The sequence below is a fragment of the Canis lupus genome, chromosome 9 (assembly GCF_011100685.1).
Source record: "Canis lupus familiaris isolate Mischka breed German Shepherd chromosome 9, alternate assembly UU_Cfam_GSD_1.0, whole genome shotgun sequence".
Classification (NCBI taxonomy): domain Eukaryota; kingdom Metazoa; phylum Chordata; class Mammalia; order Carnivora; family Canidae; genus Canis; species Canis lupus.
In genome coordinates this window covers 28,194,110-28,218,730 of record NC_049230.1, presented here as the reverse complement: position 1 = coordinate 28,218,730, position 24,621 = coordinate 28,194,110, and positions in this window count along the sequence as shown.

The following is a 24,621-nucleotide window of genomic DNA, read 5'->3' as shown; positions in this document are numbered from 1 at the left end:
TGCAAAATTTTAACCTATAACGTCTGATTCGGAGTATTGGTTGTCATCAGATAGTCAGTGGCATTTTATGATTTACTGCTCCTGAACTTTCTTGGAATGGAAGACCTCTTTCAAAAATTAAAAAAAAAAAAAAAAAGTTTATTTTCATCTAGGTTTACACACACACACACACACACACACACACACACAATGTAACCCTCACTATTAATGTATCATAACTAACTATTTCAATGTCACATGTGGTCTAAAATCTTTCATTCTCCAACCAAACAGATTTCAGCTTATGTATTATTGGCCAAAATTGTGTCCTATACCAAACTCTTAATCAAGAGTCAGTTAACCTTGTTGCTTAAGCCAAATCTGATCCCACTTGTTTTCGTAAATAATTTATTATTGGAATACTGACAGGCTTATTTGTTTTCATATTATCTGGAGCTGATTTCCCACTGCAATAGCAGAATTGAGTAGTCGTGACAGAGACTGTGTAATCCTCAAAGCCAAAAATATTTACTGTCTGGCCCTTTATAGAAAAAGTTTGCTCAGGGCCCCTGGTTGTCTCAGTTGATAGAGCACATGACTTTCTATCTCAGAATTATAAATTCAAGCTCTTTGTAGGGTGTAGAGATTACTTAAAAATAAAATCTTTTTTAAAAAAGTTTGCTGAACCCTGCTCTTGACTAATGTATGAAAATTATAATGAAAAAATTATGGATTACCATTATAGGTATAGGCCATTTATGGTTCATCTCCCAGGGTTGGTTGTATTGCTTACTGAACAAAGTTGAGATTCTATAAATTAAAAAAGCCATTGTGTTGGCTATCAAAAGTCTGCCATAGCATCTATTAAATGCAGATCTCTGTATTTAGGGAAGAATACAAAAATAAAATACCCAATATTTGCTCTCAAGTTAGCTTATGGTGTAATCAAAGACTAATATAAAAGATAAGGGCATTTATCATGCTTTTTATAAATTATGATATGTACCCAATGACATTGGAGTGTTTTAGTACTTAAATTTCTTTTAATATTACTTCCTTTTTTTCTCAATGAGAGTCACATTTAAATTTCCTTGTATTAATGCTATCCCATAACATTTCTATAAATGCCTCTCCCATTCTTTATAAGAATTTTTTTAGTTTTCTGTTCTCTGCAAGGTCTAATACCAACCCTTCCTCCACATTTCCAGTACATGACCTGGCTTTAATTTACTTTAATTTAATCTCTTAACTTCCAAACAATACATATAAAAATATCTATGTCTGAACCTCCTCTAATTGTAGAGTCCATTTCTTTATAACTGTCTTTTACCCTAAAGCTCAACATGGTGTACTCCTCTGGATTTTCTCACTTCTCATTGACTCAAACATTCACAATCTGTTTTAACCCTGAAAAATCCACAAAAATTACTCTCACAAAGGCAGCAGAGAGGTTTTTTAATCATCAAATTTATTGGGAATTTGTCAGTTCTTCTCTTAAATTCATTCATTTCTACTGTGATAGTGTGGTCCTCTTTAAATTTCATTTCCTGTGCCTAACTCCTCAAACATGTACTCTTCTTTCTTCCCCTACCTTTTAAATGTTACTATCCTAAGGTAGATATTATTTGATCATTTTCTTATTTTGTATACTTTCTCTGATTGAGCCCATCTACCTGCATGTCTACCTCTTTAATTCAAGACTTGTAGATGTATTAACTCCAGCTTTCTCTTCTGAGGTCAGGATCTTGTGTGTAATTTTCTACTGGACATCACCACTTGGCCATCAAATTCAATATGATCAAACAGAGTATATTACTATCCTAGAACCCAAAATGCCTATTTCCCCCATTTCCCCCATGATCATCATCTCAGTAGGAACAGATCTCTCCCTTCTTCTGGCCCCAGCATTGGATTGGTCATAGAGTGTAACTGGATACTTTCTGCACGCAACTTATAAATCTATTCATTTCTTTATATAACTACTTTTACTTCCTTGAAACAGAACCTCAACAACTTCCTTTCTTTGTTGTTGTTGATTTAACACCCTCCAAAATGGTGTCCCTCTCCCCAGTCACATTCTACTGTGATAGTCCCTCCACAGTTTTGCCAAAGTGATATTTCTAAACTGTAAATTGATGTGAGATTCTTTTCAAATCTTTGAGACTTCTTGAGAACTCCAAAATGAATTCCAAAATTCTTAGCACATATTTCGAAGTGCATCCTGGTTTGGTCCTCTGTCAGCTTTCCTGTTATAACCCTCTGCCATAATCCTACATGCAAGCAATCCTTGGATACATCTTTATGGAAGCATTTGTGATTATTGGAGTATAGTATGATTATTTGTGCTTCTGTGATCTACCAGTTCTTTTCTCTCTGATTGGAAAACCCTACTCAACTTGGTCTGCCTGCGTAATTCCCAGTTACTCTGGGAAAAAGAATTAAAAATAAAAACTTGAGTATGCCTATTCCTCTTCAAAATAACTTAATCTTAATTGCACAATAGTACTAATTCTAATTACCTAAATATCATTTGCATGTTACAGATTATATAAACTCAAAATTCCTCTGAATTCTACAATATATGATACTAAATGATTTATTACATGCAGGAAGTCATAGGCAAAGCTTTGGAGGCTGAAAAACTTCATAAGAGCCTGTCTTTGCCACTTACTAATTTTGTGAAACTAGAAAAGTCATATAGCATCTTAAGCTTGTTTTTTCAGTTATTAACTGGGTAATGCACTTACTGGGGATGGGGGCAACTTTTTCTCCCTTCTCATATTTCCACTGAGAGAAGGAAACTTGGTCTTTATTTTCTGTGGAGGGGAATCACTGGAGAATCACCACCTCCTGACTCTTCACTTATTCTTCCTCATAGAGTCTAGTCTGACTACAATATTTGAAGAAGTAAATAAGTCTGACCAATCCCTTTTCTCTTCAGAGTCATCTTTTCTCCAGGAGACATGCATTCTAGTCTGGTGCCTGCTGTGTTGTAAACTGGGGAAGGCATTACTACTTTTGGGAGGGTCCTACTGTTTTCCAGTTCATTTAGTAACTGAGAAAGAAGATTGTTCATATTGAAGTGAAGCATCAACTATCCCTTTTGTCTGCAAACCTAAAGCTACCTTATTCAACAATCTTTACATTAATAAAAAGGATATTTTGTTTACTATCTGCCCTAGTCTTCTGTACTATATCTTATTTGATTCTGAACTTTGGCAGGTCAATGTGATATTGTTAATTCCTCCAATAGTGTGGACTACAGTACTGATTACATGGGAAAGCTAAGGTGCTGCACAGAGCATAGCACATCCTAAGCACTCAATGTTATTAGTACTGAATATAACTGGGTCATATTCAGTATACATTTTTTAACAAGAACACACTCCTGATATGATAATGGAGATCAGTGGAAATATTACATTCATTTTAGCAATAAATAACATGACTTCAAGAAAGGTACTGATTTCATTTTGTCATGACACTGATATTTGGAACTGACCAGATCCCAAGTACTTAATTTACATGGACAAAATATTGAGATAGAGGGCTCAAGGGTTTATTGCCATGTAGATAATTTGACAACATGGATGAGACACAATCCATAAGTCTCCATCGTTGAGGTGGGATAAAATTAGGTTCATTTTCCCTCTGAAATCAGTGTTTCAATATTTCTCCACTAGGACATGCTTTCTTAGAGTTGCCTTTGTATTTTGTTTTGATTTTCATCCTGTTCTTCAACTTTTATTTGTTTTTTCTATTGCCCCACATTTGGACATATTTCAGTCATTCAATACTATGAACATCAAGCGCCTCTGGCAGTCATCACTTTTAAGCAGTCTTTCCTATAATCACCATCAGGAGCAGTCAACTCATAAAAAGTGTCAAAATGATAGATGACTCTCTGCAGTGACCTTTGATGCCTCCAACATACTGGGCTGCGTGGAGATGGAAAATGAGGAATCACACATAAAGCTATCTGGAACAGGAGTGATACAGGATCATTCTGATCAAAAAGTGAAAAGTTCTTTTGTTTAAATCGACCAAAAAAAAAAAAAAAGAAGAAAAAAAGAAAAAGAAAAAAAGTAAAGAAAGGATAATATAGGTAATTTCTAAGTAAACATCATTTGGATGGTCCTTTACACTTTATAGAAAGAGAGGCATTATCCTCTGAGGTCACAGTTACACAGGAAAAGGGAAGGAAGGATGGAAATGAGTATTGTCATTGGCATCTAGTATGTAAAGATCACAAAACTTAACATGTACTTATCACAAGTACCCTAGAACACATGTATTATCCCCCTTTTCTTTTTAATATATGGTAATAGTGAAGCATAGAAAAATCAAGAAACTTTCCCAAAGTCATCAGCAAATTGAACCTTGAGACAAAATCCAAAACCAAACTCTCCGTCCCAAGCTAGTTGGAAGGATTGAATTAGTTTACATTTGTAAAGGTCTGAAACTTGAATTTTCTGCCACATAGCCTATGTTCACTGGATTGTATATATTATCACTGCTATACCATTGTCTGTAACATTTGACTGGCAATGTCTCTAATATTGGAACCTATTGCCATCATGCTTAGCGAACATTTAAGGAGTAGCTACCTGGTGCCAAAAAAATTAGTGTCTAAAATAGGTTCTCTGCCCTCAAGTAGTTTATAATACAGCAGGCAACCTCAATGCTATACAAGAAAACAAATTCATAGTTACAAATTGGGATCAGTCTTCAGCTCAGGTCTTTATTAATATGCTAATAAGCTCATGTTAACATTGATGTTATACTCTCCCTGCTCACACAGGGCTTTAAGCCCCTGGCAACTCTTATCTCTTTCTAATAGCTCTGGGAATTCTCAAGGGATATTTACTAAGTATTCTCAGGCAATGTAAATTTGCTTTTGCTCCCACTCTCTTGTCAGATTTCCATTATATCTCCACCACATCCACCAGACATTGTCTAACCCACTGATGCTCTGTTCTCATAGATCACCCACCTCATGGGGTACAATCTCTCAGGGGCCTTCAAAGTGGCAGACCCTTTCTGACTGTCATGACAGTATGTTATTCAAGTCCTAACTGAGGGAGAGACAGATCTCTGTTCTCCTCAGACTTGGTGAACATCCATCTTTCTTCACTGAGACCAACTAGGACCCAGAATCCTATTCTTCCTCTTTTGTCTTTATTTTCCATGACTCTAGAACTCTTGACACTTGGATGTTCAGTATCCACATATTCCCTAAATCTGACCAAGGGTAGACTTCATAGTAAGTATCCAGAACAAATGTTCTGGGGTTTGGAGAAAAGTAGAAAGTGAGAAATAGAGATGTTTGGAACAGTTATAGCTGTGGATATGAATAGTCTCTTCAAATTCTTATAAAAGTCCAATTGCTGACTGACAGTGGCTCTCCTGGAGACTCTCAGAGTAAAAAGATTGGTTTGTACCATAAAAATGGTAATGTGGAGCTTCTTTATGGGTTTATAACCCCTAAAGCCATAGGGATATGTGAGAGGTTATGACCTGCAATTGTAATTATGGTTGTCATCATCTGGTGGAAAGGAGACCAGCCACTGTAAATACTTCATGGGCTGTAATGGTTTGGAAATGACTTTTAGAAGACCTATTGAAAAGGAAGGAAGTAGAATGCTAATTTTTAAAAGTGAATATTTTTTAAAAGGATGAAGAAATGCCCAGTATTAATATGGTTATGCAATCTCAAAAATTATACCTTGATTATCTGGTGGTTCCTAATGTTTTCAACTCCAAAAATAGCATGCCATTCCAATGAAGTCACCTTGAGTTTGAATCATTGGGGGCTGAAACTAATGTTAAATTCCAAGCTATAAGTCAAGTTCCTTTCTTGCCCTCCGAAGATTATAGTGTGAAATGTAGAACTGTAAAACTCTCATATTACTTTATCAGCACTCCTCTTCTGGCAGTTAACATTTTCTATTTTGTATTATGTTATATTTACTTCATCTCTCCTGTTTTAACCATAGGCAACAGGGTATAGTACAGAAGGGGTTGGGGATGGAAAAAACTTTAGGAGTTAGCTTCTGGCTTATGCCTACCAAATGCACAAACTTATTCTAGTTATTCATTTGGCTTATTTGTCAAATAAGAAAAATAATTTCATCATAGTGTTGTAAGAATCAATGAGCAGGAAATATATGTGAAAAAACAAAGTATCATTCCTAGTTTACAATAGGTATTTTTTAAAATGTCTCTTATCTTTGCCTCCTAGAGGAAAATCAGTATTTGATTAATCTTTATAGCTATTGTTAATACCCTATGACTTAGAAGTGGCTGGCACTCAGTACTATTTATAGATTGAAAAAAAAAAAGAGAGGAACTACTTTTGAAATTCTCTAAAAGTTAAGGGCATTGTTATCTTTAAAATTCTGAGTTAGAAGTGCAGATTCATGAAATTTGGGTCATTTTACCACATATAAAAACTTTATATGAGAGCATTGTTTATGAACTTTGAAAAAGTGGTACACAACTCTGTTAAAAATTAAATGATTTTTCCTAGGTTTCATGAGTGTTTTGTAGTGATCCATTTCCACTAGTTTAATAGAAAGAAAAATATCAGCAAATGGTGACAGCATTTTTTTTTTCAAAATGCCCTGAACAAATTATGGTAATTTATCCCACAGAAAAACAAATTTAACATTTGAATAATTTAATTGGCCCAAACTCTCCACCTCTACAGCTCAAAGCAGCATAGTTTTCTGGAAATACAATATCTATATACACATGGGATGTTGGTCGATTATATAGGCAAAACAATCATTCAAGTCAACTTTCAATATACACAGTTCAAATGTTACATTATCTGGAGACTTACTATAAGATATGAATTATTCAATAGAAGCTATATGCATATTTTAACATTTTTTGTAAGCATCCTTACTGGCATTTTAAATGAATTTTAGTTATTCTCCATTTTATTACCATAAGACATCTCATAAAACTTAAACTATTACAAATGTGGCTACGTATGCTTCTAGTTTGTTTATATACCAGAAACACTATTATATTCTAATACTACTAACTACTGATAATAATAGTATATAGTAACAGTGAGGATCCTTATCCTTCCTTTTGGAGATGACTCTTTGTTTTTATATTTGTGGAATGTAATGTATGCTGTGGGAGATAAGAATGCTCCAATATAAAAAAAAAAAAAAAAAAAAAAGAATGCTCCAATATTCAAGTTAATACCCCAAAGTTACCTTTTTAATTAGCTTTTCAGAAAGGCCAGCTTCGATGTATATACAATTGATATAACCACAATCAAGGCAATTTTAACAGCAATGTTATTCAAGGCAACAACAATGCAAAGCCCTGTTATGAGTTTTATACTAAACCCAGGGAATGTGAAGATGAATAAGATATGAACTCTGATCTTAAGTATCTCACAGAGCTGGCAATATATAAAATATACATTACAACCAGCAAACCTGATTATTGATCTTTTATGAAAGAATAAAACCACTGAAGAATCACAACAATATATTGTTTAAATCCTAAAACTTTTGAAAGGATTATTTTTCTAAAGTAGGATTTTTCATGAGTAGTCAAAATAATTTATTAGACATCTCTGTTAGCCAAAGGGGAAAGACAGGGGATTTGAAGTTTGCTCCTTCACAGCATGCTGTTTTAAGAAAATAAAGAATCTAGTTTCCTGTTTTGTACTCTAAAGATAGCTACAACGACCTGGACAAGGGGCTATACTGGTATTAATCTCCAGGTACAAAGGCTGAGTGTTTAACAAAAAAGATAGCAAGCTTAAAATGAGATTCCTCTCCTGACCCATGCACAATCCCTTCTGAGAGCTCTTGAAATTCTTCATTCCTATAGCCACATGACATACAGAAGTCCTCCTTGGACTTTCAAAGTTGAGGACAGAGAAGTATGTTGAAAGGCATATTGTTCTCTCTTTTTCTCCCCTCCCCCGAGCCCATTCCATTTAATACTCGTACAGTAACTCGTAACTAACTCTTAGTTAGCCCTATGGAAGAAACCTTTCTCTGGAAGAACACATTCAAGGGGAGACAAAAGATAACCCTACTCTCTCTTTGTAGGAGACATGGGAATCAGAGATGGGCCACTGTGAATGAAAATCATTTAAAAGGGAAAAACTGGCTCACAGCACAGTCATTGAGAATGCCAAGAAAGTGTCCCTTGACTTTGGCTGAAGAAGAAACATGATAAAATAAAAAAAAAAAGACTTGAAAGTTAGACCCTTATTTTGCTAGACTTTCATTTCTGTGGACATTTTAAGGATAAAAAGAAAACCCTCTGAGGCAGAGGATGGGGTCAACAAAAAGGCAAAAGGAAGCTCCTGACCGGTATCTACCCGTAACAATGAACCTAGCCTTAAGGGTATCCAAATTGTAATGGAAGTAGCTGCCTTTTGTGTTGGAAGAGAAACTGGTGTCAATGTGTGGAAGTTCCTTTCTAACATAGCTTTCTTACAAGCTTTCATAGAAAGAATTTTTAGCAAACATTGCATCAGTAAGAGTAGCTTGTTAAAGCTAAATACTATGTTTGGAGTTGTTATAGTTGTATTAGTGAAAAATAATTATAGAGATTCTATTGTATATGAAAATGAGGCAGTATTGTCAGTAATCTGTTTTAAGCATAGAAAACAGACAGCTTTTAGGAATAATTACTATATTCTGGGATGTGCTCTGCATAAATCGAGGCATATTTCCTGAGATCTTTTTTTAACAGACACACATACATATATACAGCTAATATGCAGACCACTGACATTTGTTGAGCACTTACTATGTACCAACCACCATTCTGAGTTTTCATGGATTCAACCATTTCAATCTCAGTACTGTCTTTTGGAATAACTTACTATCTTCATTTAATAAATGGTGGAAGCAAGAGTTTTTCTAGATAAACTTGCTCTAAAATATACATATACACATAGATTCAGAATTTATCTATTTAGAAATTCACACACACATACACTATTGCAGACTGAATTCTCCAGAAGCAGATACTGATAAAGTTTGAGGTTCTAAATGTTTATGAGGAGTCCATAACAAAGAGAAGGGAGGGAGAATTCAAATCAATCATGGGACAGAGTTGTGTTTCAGAAACAATAAAGTCTCTGCCAGTTTGGCAAGGAGTCTAGACTATAATAATGTCTCGCATCTGGAAAAAATGACTGGGACTTTATTTCCCCACCTTGCTCAGTCACTGGATCTGGACTGCTTCTGGAAAGGATGATCCTGGATGGGATGAATCTCTGCAGGTGAGGTAAATTCTAAAGGAACTGATGTCTGGTGACTGTCTACTGACTGCACTCTGCATGTTGGGTAACAAGTTCTTCTTGAAAAAGGATCTGGGAGACAGATCTGTATGTCTAAATCTCCCCACCACACACATATACACTGTGACAGTCTATGTAGACATATTGTAATACATAGATTTATAAACACATAAATCATTTACATATACTTTTTTTTTCAGTCTGCCTAGCATTTTGTCCTTTGAAAACCACCTTTTCCCAAATTTGTGAAGTTTTGAAGAAGCCAACAATCAATTATAGAGACAGAAAATTATATTAGTTAACATAAACATTAGTAGTTGGTACAATCACAACTTATGAATCAAATTCCTAAAAAGTTCAATGTAGATATTTTTGGTTGGTGAGTGGCCTTCTGGGTTGTTATTCAGGAATAAAGTTTTTCTTATAGTTTCTCAAAATTGTCTCTAATCAGTTGGTAGATGAGGAAAAAGAGAGTAGAGAACTGTTTGATAGGTTTATGTGGATGAGGCTTGGAAGAGTGGGACTTTGCTTCTGCCCCAAATTTCACTGACCAAAAACTGTCACTTACCAACATCTAACTGGAAGAGAAGTTTAAAAATATAATTTAGTTCCATACTCCTTACCAAAGGAAAAAGTGGTGAAAATAGTGGTTTCTGCCAAAGCAGAGTGATTCAGCGTTGATCAATAATAACAGTAACCTATTTCCTAAATTAGAGTGATTGGCCCAAAAAGTGAGAATATAACTCAATCAAGTCAAGCAGCTAATTGGTAATAATTTATCAATATAGGGGCAGCAAATATTAATTTTTCCTCAATTGCTAAGCTGTGTATGTATGACATTAGACCACCAGTGGCCATCTTCCCCAGACATGTAGAGGAATTCCATCTGCAGTAGGAGAGCAAGAGCCCCACATACAAGAAAAATTCAAATGGAGAGATACAAAGAGACATTAGCAAATTGATAAATACCTGGAAAACACTTATTAAGCTCCTAAATTCAGCTATTTTGAAGACTACTCTCAGTATCCCAATTTCATGAGTCAAAAAATTGCATTATATCCTGAAACAAGTTTGATTTGGGGTTCTGTCATTTATAAATATAAAACACCTTCATACATGTACCTACCAAGGCACTGTATTTGCCATGACTTATGACACTTTGATTATGTTAAAGGGAGTTAAATTTGTGATTTTACCATAGGTTAAAGAATATCATGATCCACATTTGGATCTGATCAAAAGAAGTTCATCCTAGATTATTATTCTAAACATGAAGCTAGAGGCAAAACTAAATATGACTTTTAATTGTCCACTTTAGAGAAGAGGTGAATGCATTTGGGTTAATTTCATATTAAGTGGAGGCATTTTGAAATTATGTGAAGGGAAAGATGTCTGAATTTTTATAGCCAAAGGGTGGAATATAGTGGAGATGCACTATTTATTTCCTAGGCTGTATTCCTTTGGGGAATTCTATCTATTCTGTATAGTTTCCTTAGAATAGTCATTTATGGTAGTCAGCCCCTGGATTCTCATGGTACATAGTCCAAATCTTCTTATTGTTAATACTCTATACCATTTCCCTAGTAACAATGACTGATCTAAACATTAAAATATAGAATGAATTAAGCATATGGGCCCATAAAGAGGGAATGGGGCCAAGCCACAGGGGAAGCATAACCAAGAGATAGAAAGTACCATGGTTCACAATCCACTGATTTTAAATGCTTTGTTCCTAAACACTGTGATTCTTGAAACCAATATATCACTAGACTTTCCTATCTTATTTACCAGTCAATCCTTATTTCTATCAGCTTGTTGGAGCTGGATTTCTTTCACTTGCAATTGAAAAAATTCTAACTAATATAGAGAAATACATATTCACATAAACATACATTCAACACATGCATATTTTAGTATAGCACAGTGCTTTAGAGTATGTACTTTGGAGTCAGATGAATTGTGCTCTAATCCCCACTCTGTTCTTAACATAGTGCTCACAACATAGAAGGTAATTAACATATAGTATCTGCTATTATTAACATCATTATTGTTTTAGTCACATATATTCTCGAATACATAGTCCTAGTATCCCCACCTCTTGATTAACAATTTATTTTCAATGAATATTAAAATTACTCCTCTTTACAAGATGTTTCATCATTCAAAGTCTCTGAGCTCTGATATTGTGGGACTCTAAGTTTCAATGCTCTCCATCTCCTTACCACTCAAAAAGTCTAGAACATTGTGATCATTGTGAAAAATGAGCTAAGTGGCTGCCGTTTTCCTGGGGCATAATAAGGTGATTGCAAAGTATCTCACAAGGACAAATATCCATATTTCCACTGTCTGTTTTTGGGATGTTTACAAATGGACAAAATAAAGTTTTGTTTTTCAATGATATTTGATAATAAATAGTGTCCTGGTTTTGGAGGAATAGAGGCGAGAAATCCATTACCATTCTGCCAACATTTGGGTATGTTATAGAACTTCTCTTAAACATTGCTCAACCATTTATAAAGTGGGAATAATACTATCTGCCTTGCAGATTGTTAAAATTATCAAAATAAAAATGAAATGAAAGTGATTTTAAATTATAAAATGTCAAGCCAGTGTAAGGCATTAGAAATTATTGAAAATACCCGATACAGGGGTGGTGTCTGAGTGGTTCAATCAGTCAAAGGTCTGCCTTTAGTTCAGGTCATGATCCCTGGATCCTGGGATCAAGCCCCACATACAGCTCTCTGCTCAGCAAGGAGTCTGTTTCTGCCTCTCTCACCCCACTGGTCATCTGTTTCTCTCAAATAAATAAATAAAATCTTAAAAAAGAAAATACCCAACACAGCTTTAAAACTAAAAATGCAGTTTCAGGTCTTCATGTCTGGATCACTTTTGAAATGTCAAATTGGCCATCCTTGTCTTGCACCCCCTTCCTCCTTTTCTTTATTTCTACTGAGGTGTCATTCCCTGCCCCCCTAGAAGACTTCAGCAAACTGCTGAAGGCCTACATAAGGTAGGATGTAAACACCCTTTAAACCCCTTTCACACTATGTGCCTTTCATTATACAAGAGAAGATGAAGACAACAACAGCATAGCCATTTTCTGGCTTCCCCTAAGCCAGAGGTGATTATGTAACTCAGTTCTGACTAAGGTGATATAAGAAAAATTTTGCTTAGAAATTTCCAGAATGGGGCAGCCTGGGTGGCTCAGCAGTTCAGCGCCACCTTCAGCCCAGGGCATGACCCTGGGGACCCGGGATCGAGTCCCACATCAGGCTCCCTGCATGGGGCCTGCTTCTCCCTCTGCCTGTGTATCTGCCTCTCTCTCTTTTTGCGTCTCTCATGAATAAATAAATAAAATCTTAAAAAAAAAACAAAAAACGAAATTTCCAGAATGTATTTCCTCCACAATAAAACAAAAAGACATGATAGAAACACATGAAGAAGTCCCTCTTTCTGTCTTCCTTCTTTCTTCCTATTTGGAATATTACCTATTGAAGATGTTTGAATTAACACAGCCATTTTGTAATTGTAAGAGAGGACAGAGAATCATGGTGAGCATATGGTGATCTGTCAGTGCTGAGCTACTGAACTAATCTTATGAAACTACTATCTGATTTCTTGCTTGTGAGATAATTCTTATGCAATATAAATAGATGTGTTTATTGCTGATGCCACTGTGTGGGGGATATTATGTTTCTTGCAGCCAAACACATTGAAGCTGATAGACAGGCATACCACTGGAGGTTCCCTTAAATGAGGAAAGCTGATAAAACTGAAATCTAAGGTGTGAAGGAGATCAAGTGTCAGAGAGACCATTTTCAAATGCCAAGACTAGTTAAGAGTGAGTAATAAAGAGATTGGGCTGGAGCTGACAATGAGAACAAGATGAGAAGTCGACTGACCATAAGTGGGAATAAGGAAAAAAAGTTTATAATGACCACTAGTAATACTATTGATTATTCATTTTTTCCACTTATGAGTCAGTGTTATGTAGTTGGCTTAAAATTACAAATTAAGAATAGACTGTTCCTATCAATTTTGTCAGTTATGTAGGAAAAAATAATTTAAGTTGACATGTATCTAGATTTTTAATAACAAGTTTCTGGTGTATATCATGTAGCATTTAAAACAAAGTATGGCTGATTCCTACTCAATCATCCACAAGGAGCATTGAATTTGAATTTTATTGATTTTCCTGGACAATGGGCTCCTAGAGAATGGGTATAAGCTAGAGTCCCAATAAAGATAGCAACTCACTAACAGCCTGTCTTTAGCTAGAAGCATGCACTGCATGTAAGGGAGCTGATACCTGCCCAATCAAAATTATTCCTTAAGAGAATGTACATGCTCTTGAAACAAAAAACTATTTTCCTAGGTGTAAAGGTAGTGTCTCTGAAAAACAGTCCTTTGCTATAACCCATCAAGAGACCTTCACACTATGATATACTTGAATTGCAATTTTCATGGCTTTTATAAACAGCTCTAGTTTCTCCCCAGGTTGCAAGTCCACTCCCAAAGTGCTCTAATGGAGTGGTTTCAGCATCTATCATCTCACCAACTGGAAGAACTAACCTCTTTCTTTTTCTTGATATAGTGTTCTAACTCATTAGTATTATCATTATCTCTACCCTCCATGAGACTATTCCTGCTATTTTTCACTGACAAGAAGTCTTGGTTAGAAACCTTCCATCTAATTAGTTCCCCCCATGAACTCTAAACATTAGTAAGATTAGGTTGGTGGTATCAACATCTGTCCTTGGAGTACTTATGTCTAGCTCCTTCCCATTGACCTCTTCTGCTCCACATGACTTACTCTTTTGGCCTGGGTCATAATTCATCTAAACTAGAAAGATGAAAGAGAAATAAATCTCTGGTCGTGTTCTCTTTTGTCAAGGCATACCCCTAAGCTATTTACCTCTTACTTGTGAAAATCCCTTTCCCCTTCTCCACACAGTCATCTAGAAACTGGTAGATGGAATTATAAGAAAATGTTGTCTCTTATTTGGTATGATGAATGTGTTGTTTCTGCAATATTTATTAATGTGACAGAAATCTATCAGGCAAAGCATCCATTTGAACATAATTAAAAGTGACCATTTATTGTAGGCTATCCATATCATTTCAGACTCATTTACCAGAGATAATTTTTAATGGATAATTATGCATGTTATGAACTAACTGAAGAAAGTTGAACTATATTCTGGTATCCTTGGTCATTAACACTAACCTCAGATGTCTCAATTTTTTGCAATTAAAGTGACAGAGAAGTGTCCTTGCCTTTAATTTTGGTATGGTAACTTATATGGTTTCTCCAGTATTTTATCCATACCCTGAAATATTATACCACAAAATACTTGTAGCATTCTCACAAAGTTATTTGTGATGCATCTTTAGGGAGTTGGTTAAGATTTTATACATTACCCATTTAGGGTTGTATGGTACAGGGCTTTAATAGTATTAGTATTTTTAGATAAAATCTGTTAAAGTTGACTGAATCTTTATCACCATCATTGTGCCCGTAAGAATCCAGGGTTCTAGAAAAGAAGCTATGATGCTCTTATGTCTAAAGAAGTGAGTTAACAAAGAAAAACATTGACTCCTCAGATCATACCCATAAAGCTTCCAGGGCTGGCTTACAGCTGAAGTGGTATTTTTAAGAGGGTACTTCCAGCTACAGTTAGTAGAAACCTACGACAGCTTAACAAAAAGAATACAAGATTTGATGGTTTCATATATCTAGAATAGAGGAGGGTGTGGATTTCATGCACATTTACACAGAGCAAAACTTTTGTTTCTCTGCAATTCTCTTGGCTCTGCCCTTTGCTTTTCTCATAGTCATGAGATGGTTGCCAGCAGCAATTTAGCATTGCCTTTCTTATTACATTCCATGACGCATATGATAAAATGTTTCTCTTTCAGTTTAATTGGACCAACTTATGTATCTATTCCTATTCCAGGAACCTTCACCAGAAGACTGGTTTGTACCAATTAACTTAAACCTGGGTTCCTAAAGCAAGCAGTATCAAGGAGAAAGGAATTAGAGGAATTAATTGGCGTAGACTAATCAGTGTCCTTGACTGGGGATAGGGTCAAGTCTTTTTTTTTTTTTTTTAATTTTTTAAAAATTTATTTATGATAGTCACACAGAGAGAGAGAGAGAGAGGTAGAGACATAGGCAGAGGGAGAAGCAGGCTCCATGCACCGGGAGCCCGACGTGGGATTTGATCCCGGGCCTCCAGGATCGCGCCCTGGGCCAAAGGCAGGCGCCAAACCGCTGGGCCACCCAGGGATCCCTAGGGTCAAGTCTTAAGATCATTCTGCTTAAGACCACCCCTAACAAGAGTTGTGGAATGAATATTGAAAGCCAAATGGCAATATTCAATTGAAAGGAGTAATGTCTTGTCTATGCCTCAGTATCTAAAAACCCTACCTGGATGTTCATTCCCATGAGGTTCATCCCACTTCCAGAGTGAAGGTGACTGACATATTTAGGCGGCTTAAATGTCTTTATTTCTTCAGTTTTTATAAAAGAATGCTAATTATACTGTATGTTTCTTGCCTCCCCACTGTACAAGACATGCATATTAGCTCGTCTAAACTTCCTTAGATCTTTATTTCTCTATTTCTTTTCCCAATTTTTATTATCTGTATTTTTATACTTGTTCTGAAATTATATTTTCTGTTTTGTCTCCAAGTTAATTCTACAAGTTGAATATCAATAAAAACATTTTATTTTTATTATGAATTTCTAATTATATTTTGCAACAGAGTCAAATAGTAGACTTGATGAAATTTTCCCTCCCATATAGCATGTAATTTTTATTTAGACATTTCTAACCTTCTTTTTTCCCCTCCTTGCTCTGTCTGCTTTTGCCAAATTATTTAGTTCTTCCAAAAACTTGGGCATACTATCTAACCCATAAAATGTTTCAGTATCCTAATCTCATTCTCTTTCTCTCTCTCTCCTACTTTACCTTCCTTACTCCCTTCCTCTCTTCCTCCCTCCTCTCATCTCTTCTCATCTCTTTTTTTATCTTTCATCTTCTAAAATATCACAATGATATATTTAGATATGGGTAATTTTCATTCCTCCTCATTGGACTTTGATAGTCCCATTCAGTGTTAAGATTAATTTTCTGCTTGCATTGTCTCCTTAGTAAGTCCCTTTTTGTTGTTATTCTTTCTTTCTAGAATCACTATAGTTAAATATATCTCCCCAAATGATCTTACAGTTCCATCTGTATGTATTCTAGGCTGTATTCATGGCCCTACTCCTTTAGTCAACTGTCATTCGTCTGCTTTCATCTTCAAAAAATTTATTGAAATTCCTCATTCAATGCTGATTCTCTTCCTACTTTAATCATCATTAAGAATCTATGCACTTTTAGTCTATTACTATTATTTTATTGAGGTCCCAGGAGGAAGCATTTATATGACTGTCTTCCCTCTTGAATGAGAAGTACTCTTCAAATATTTAAACAGCATAGTAAGTTGTTTTATTGCTTGTTATTTTCATTAACAATTTTAAATCATGTTTGGAACAAGATGCATTATATATGAACACAAGCACTTAAAAATATCTATATATGCAAATATATATGCAACTATACATACAAACATGTGCAGAGGAATTGTTTTCTGGTGCCAGAGCTAAAACTTAAAACTACATCTTCAGAGTACATTTCAGTGAGGGAGGAAATTTGGTCTAGGTCTTGCTAAAAAAGGAAATTCCTTGGTAATATTCTTTGGGTTAAAGGATGAAAATTGAAAGGATATCAGACGAGCCTAAGCACATTCAGCATGTAAGAAGAGGTTTATAAGTAAGGGTGGAAAGTAGTACCATATATTGCAATGTGAAAAATTTAAAGATTTAGATTTTAGTCTTAATCATATTTTTTTAGCTATGTGACCTAGAGCAGGTCCTACAAATCTCTCACACTCATTTCTTTCTTTTGTTGAACAACATACCTCAGGGACACCTGGGTGGCTCAGTGGTTAAGCGTCTGTCTTTGGCCCAGGGCATGATCCTGGGGTCCTAGGATCAAGTCCCACGTCGGGCTCCCTGCACGGAGCCTGCTTCTCCCTCTGCCTATGTCTCTGCCTCTCTCTCTCTCTCTGTCTTTCATGAATAAATAAATAAAGATCTAATAAAAAAAGAAACCTCAGAATTAAGTATTAAATGAGTTAATGTAATTGAAAACAGCACAGTTCTGGAGGCAAAAATAAGTGCTTAATTAAGTGTTAAATTTCTTTCATTTTATGACAGTTTTGCCTATGTCTGGCATATGTGTTTTTTCCCCCTCTCTTTTTTGCCAGCTCTAATTCTTTTATCCATAACTCCTAATTTTCCTCTCTGCTACCTGGTTGGAAACTACTTGCTGATTTGTTCATTGCTGAAAGCATAATATTTACATCCAAGCTCCTGACAAAAACCAAGGGCACCTCCTTTGTGCTAAGTGCAGGTTATCCTGTAAGGTGTTTCCACAGGTAAACTTATCTGTAATATCAATGCCATCTGCTAGACAGTTGACAATAGATTACCATAGAATCAGGCTGAAGCAAACACAATTATTCTTCTTTGCTTTGGGGCAGACTTTACAGGAATTCTTTTTCCAACCATGTAGAGTATAACTAAGCACAGTGACCTCAATACTCCATACTTATTTATCTTTGCATATATTTTGTTCTGCTCCTGTACCCCACTGACAAAATCCTTCAAGCCTAGCTCAAGAATCTGTTGTTTGAATTCTCTTCTGATCCAAGCAGAGTAAATAACTCCCTTTCTTATATAAACTCTAGCTAAATGTATTTATCACTGTTACACACACACACACAGAGACACATCCATGCCCTCACACAAACACACACAATTATGAACCATCAGAGGGCACTGGCCACATCATCTATCTATCTATCTATCTATCTATCTATCTATCTATCTATGCATCTATCAGTCATCTATTTATGTTTCTGGACCTAGTTCATAGAATGATACATACCTAGTAGGTGGTAAATAATGTGGCATTGAATGGAATTTAAATTTTAAAAAAGTACATGGACTTTAAAATGACTATTGCACAGGGATACCTGGGTGGCGCAGCAGTTTAGCGCCTGCCTTTGGCCCAGAGCGCGATCCTGGAGACCCGGGATTGAATCCCACATCGGGCTCCTGGTGCATGGAGCCTGCTTCTCCCTCTGCCTGTGTCTCTGCCTCTCTGTCTCTGTGTGTGACTATCATAAATAAATAAAAATTTAAAAAAATTTAAAATGACTATTGCACAACCTTTAACAAATATCTTGTCTTTTTATGAAAAAGGAAGAGGTAAAAATAAGAGTGACAGTATCTGCCTTCCTTCTGCAGAATAATTTCTGCCAGAAATTATTCAATTATTTACCTATAACTTTTTAGTTTGACAATATCATCTTTATAGGTATATTTATGTTCCAGTTGGATGAATTAGATTAGAATAAAAATTTAAATTAAGCTCTGCTTAACTAGAATCAATTAAATCAAATAATTGCTTCAGTAGAATCACTACTGAAGATTATTGTAGAACTTATTTTTATCTGAGAAAATTTCACATTTGAATGTAATATACAGTTGATTCTTGTTATTCATGGTAGTTATAAAGTTGCTACAAATGCTGAATTAACAAATACTAAACCATTGCTCCTAAGGGAAATACTGAGTTAGGTTCCTATGAGGCTTTGGTCACAATATTTTCATCATCTGATCTGTCTACAAACTTTTTAAAAGTATGTTTCTGCTTAAAGTCACATTATTTAATACATATTGTTGAGTCATTAATATTGAACTCATGGCCAATAGCACTATAACTCATGCCTGAATGAAGTTCACCTAACATGTTTATTTCCTCTGTAAGGCACATTAGAGCTATCCTGGGCTTAGAAGCACTAGACAACACTTAAACACTATGCTTGTGGGCCATTTTAAACAAAACGAAATCAACAAAAAGTACAAAAATGTTATGCTAAATAAAGCACAAAAAGATACTTGTTTATATAATGACAGCTGAATGACTGCTGTTGATATAATGACTGCTATAATGACTCGTTCAGCCTCAGGTGAAAACATGCTTGTTGGGCAGCTCAAAATTTCAAGACTCTACCCATATCCTCAAATGGCTATGAAGCTGCTGTAAGTATTGATTTGGGGGTTTACCAGTGAATTTTAGCAAGTGGTCCAAATCACAATTATGAATCTGGGACTAATGAGGATTGACTACATTCTCCTAATGATGATGTTCATTGAATTAATACATTGGCAGTATTCTTGTCTCTTGGGAGGCAATAGATTTATCATTCATAAAAATTTACTCAAGTGTTATATAGTGTTAAGATGGATTAAACTGTTGGAGGAGGAAACAACAATGGAAGGTGGGAAAATGTACCAAGAGTTTATGCTTAAGGCTTGGTTTCTCAAAATATTCTGTCTTTTCCCACATAATTTGTTACTGGAAATAATTTATTTCTATTTCCCTCTCTATAGAGCTGTCTCCTCTTTTACTTACACATAAAAAGTCCAGCAAATGGACAAAATTAACTTGGATTGTAGGCTAATTTATTCATAAATATACTAAACTCAAGTTTACATCTGCACAATCTAGGATAGCTGTAAAACAAACTGTATTGTCAACTTTTTTTTTTTTTTTTTTGGTCAAAACAATAGTTAACATCTTAAAAGAGAAGAAAAACACTTTTTTAGCACTTTGAAATTTCTGTACTAGCATAACTATTTCTACAAACCAAAAGTTAGCTATCAATGTGCTACTTTAATTACAAATAATAATCAATACTTTAATTACAAATAATAATCAATCTAAGATTTCATAAGGCAACCCTCTGTTGCCATAATATGAAGTCTTGCATTTACATAGCATATTTTTTTCCAATGTTTCTTAGTACCACTTTATGCAAACACTGGGTGTAATATGTCTTAAATTTGTTTGCCCTTACTGCAAAATATTGCGTTGTTTCATAGGCATTGTGTCATATAACTAATAGGTTTCCAATTTGATTTTGGTACCAGGAAGCTGTCAGTGATTTTAATAGCATTTCACGATTTTGAACGATTCTATTACATACTTGTTTTTCTGTATCTTACCACATTTACTTTCCACTTTTATCACTATACTGTACTACCTTGAATGCTTTCAAATCTGTATTCTATTCTGTGATAAATACTTATGTTCACAGTCACAAATCTTTCTAGAATGAAAATGGACTTGTTTAACTACTTTAATAATATAAACTATGATAGTGTTTAAATTTAAATAGTCAATAAAAACATATTTTAGTGGTGTATATCCATCATCCTTATTAAAATAGTGGTCTTTACATGTAACTTAAAGTCAGAGTTAGAGAGTACATGAGGATTGGACTCTAAATTAGTATGTAAAAAAATGACTATAATCAAAATACATCAGTGAAAATTCCTAAGAAAGTTGGCCAACAAATAAGGTCTCTACCCAGCATTTAAAAAACATATTGTATGAAAAATATGGCTTCTAATCTTGGAATCAGTGTTATCTCAGGAGATGCTTGCACCAGCAGATTCATTTGGAAACGAATTTATGGAAGAAATATCTCATTCACAGCTCCCATCCCAAAAGGATTTAGAGTATATGTTCATTAGCTAAAGTGGAAGAAAGAATTACTCATAACATTTAAATTTGTATTTGTCTTTCTCTCCTTGAGTCAGTGTAAATTGAGTATACATATATTAAATATATATGACTTAGGTCATATATAATGATCTATATGATATATGATCTACAGCATATATAATAGTGTATTATCTATATTTTATCTATATATCACTGAAATATAACCTTCCCATAAGGGGGAGGATCTTATTGTGATTTTTTAAAAGATTTTATTTATTCATTCACGAGAGACTCACAGAGACAGGTAGAGACATAGGCAGAGGGAGAAGCGATCTCTCTTCAGGGAGCCTGATGTGGGACTTGATCCTGGAATTCCGGGATATGCCCTGAGCAGAAGGCAGATACTCAACTGCTGAGCCACCGAGGCATCCCATATTGTGATTTTGATCACTTCTATCTTTCACAGCTCCTCTCAAATGGTCAGTACTCAAATATTTATAAATGCATGAAGGCAACCTATGGTATATATATAAAATTATGCCCACAGAGAATATAATACATTAATTTCCAGTCCCATTGCATGAAAAGAATTGAATAGCTTTATTTTAAAATCTGTTCTTTAATGATTTAAACATATTCAGAACAAAAAGAGACAAACCAGAATACATTAACCTAACTATATTAAAAGGCACCATCTTTCATCTAGTATCTACCAAATATGCAGTCAGAGAAATAACCTAAATGATCTCATCCTCGTAGAAGCAGTCTTGCAGTTTTTGACAAAATTATAGAGAAAAAATTTCATGACCTTGAGATAGACAGAGTTTTTAGATATGACACCAAAAGCATAACTAGAAAAGAGAAAAATATATATCAGGGAAAATATTTAGAAATCATTAACTGGTGAAAGACTCACCAGATATTAAAAATATTAAAGGACTTTCAAACTCAAGGGAAAGGAAAAAAAAAAACTAAGCTAAAAATAAATAGGCCAACACAATATTGAAGGAGAAGAACAAAGTTGGAAGGCTGACACTGTCTGATGTCAAGATTAACTGAAAAGCTACAGTAATAAAGACAGTGTGGTACTGGTCAAAGAATATACAGATAGATCAATGAAATAAAATAGCCTAGAAATAGACCCACATAGCTATAGTAAACTGATCTTTGACATAAGAAGCAAAGGTTATAAAATGGAGCCAAAATAAGCTCTTCAATAGATGGTGCTGGAAAACTCGATCTCCATATGCAAAAGAAAGGAATCTAGACACAGGCTTACACCCTTTATAGAAATTAACTTAAAATGGACCAGAGACCCAGATGTAAAACATGAAACTGTAAAGCTCCAAGAGGATAGCATAAGAGAAAAATCTGGATGGATGTACTGACTTTTTAGATACAACACTAAGGGCACTATCCATGAAAAAATACTCACTAAACTTCATTAAAATTAAAAACTTCTGCTCTGTGAAAGACAATATCAAGAGAATTAGAAGATAAGCTGGACTGGAAGAAAATAGTTACAAAAATGCATCTGATAAAGGATAATTATTAGGAAACAAAGAACTGTTAACACTCAACAATAGGAAAACTAAAAATCCTATTAAGAGATGGGCTAAAGACCTTAACAGACACCTCATCAAAGAGGATATGCAGATGACAAGTGCATGGAAAGATGCTCCACATAATATATCACTAGGGAATTGCAAATTAAAAAAAAAAATCACATGTACTTCTGAACAACTGAGCATGGATCTGAGGTTCCAACAAACTCTCTTTGTGTTTGATTACTTTGCTAAAGCAGTCACAGAATTCAAAGAAATCCTTTACTTACTAGATTACTGGTTTAGGATAAAAGAATATAACTCGGGTGCAGTCAGATGGAAGAAATTCATAGGGCAAGGTATATGGAAAGGGTGTGGAGTTCTCATGCTCATTCCAGATGCATCATTCTCCAGCACTTCCATGTGTTCACCAACGTAGAAGCTCTACCAAAACTTTTTCCTTTTGGATTTTTATGGAAGCTTCACTAAATGGGCATAATTGATTATTTCATTTGCTCAGTGATTGAATTCAACTTTCAGCCCCAATCCCCTTCCCAGAACTCAGGGGATGGGACTAGAAGTTTCAACTCTCTAATCACATGATGGGCACCCCTAGGAACCAGTCCCCATCTTTAGGTGCTTTCTAGACTTTGCCTCATTTATATAACAAAAAGTACCTTTATGGTTCTCATCACTTAGGAAATTCCAAGGGTTTTAGATGATCTCTAAAGAAGAGCAAATACATGTTTCTTATAATAAATTACAACGTCACAGTTTTGTCAGTTTATGAAGTTAAACATATACCTACCACATGATCTAGCAATACCATTCCCAGGTATTTATTTATTTTTATTTTATGTTTTTTAAAGATTTTACTTATTTATTCGTAAGAGACACAGAGAGAGGCAGAGACATAGAGGGAGAAGCAGGCTCCTGGAAAGGAACCCAAAGCAGGACTCAATTCCTGGACCAGAGTCACACCCTGAGCTGAAGGCAGATACTCAACTGCTGAGCTATCCAGATGTCCCCATTCCCAGGTATTTATTTTAGAAAAATGAAAACTTATGCTTACACAGGAATTTGTACATAAATATTTATAGCATCTCTATTAATAATTGTAAAAACTAAAGACTACCCAAATGTCCTTCAGTGGGTGAATATATAAACAGTGATATAGCTATGCAATGAAATCCTACTCAGTGATAAAAATGCAATGACGTAGATGAATCTCAAAGCCATTAGTTGAGTAGAAGAAACAAGTCTCAAAAGAGCCCATAGTATATGATTGCATTTATATGACATTTTGCAAAAGCAAAATTATGCTGTCGGAGAGCAGATCAGTAGTTATTAAGGGGTTAGGGGTGGAGGAAAGCTCTGACCATGAAATGGAGGCATGAGAGAGTGATTTGAGGTAATGAAACATTCTGACAGTATCCTGACTATGGAGGGGAATACATAAATCTATACATGTGTTAATTCATAGAACTATATATACACCAAAGAGTTAATTTTACCAATATGGGATCTACTATCTATCTATCTATCTATCTATCTATCTATCTATCTATCTAATACAATATATGTATATATATATACACACACACTATATAATATATAGTATATATATGTATATGTGTGTGTATATATATATATATATATGTATATGTATATACACACACACACTATCTCAGCATCTTTGGAGAAATAGAGCTTCTTTTGGAATTAAAACCTAGGAAAAGGTTTCCTCCATGAATTTGCTTTAAGAGAAGTGTGAAGTGAATACATGTAAATGCATTCTTATGTGCCTGGGATATCTCAATGCTCACCATGGCAGCCATATAGTTCCATTGTATTTGTGTTAATGAATCTTGGTAGTTCCAGATATCCTGCTCTGATTGGAATTTCAATCTCTGCAGAGACTGCCTTTTTTTTAAATCTTAAATATTTTTCTTTTAAAGATTTTATTTATTTATTCATGAGAGACACACAGTAAAAGGCCGAAGATAGGCAGAGAGAGAAGCAGGCTCCCTACGAGGAGCCCTATGTGGGACTCCATCCCAGGACCCCACAATCACAACCTGAGCCAAAGGCAGATGCTCAACCCCTGAGCCACCCAGGTGCCCTTAATTCAAATATTTCTAATCCTCCATCTTTTTATTTAGAAAGCTGTTCTGGCAGTTTC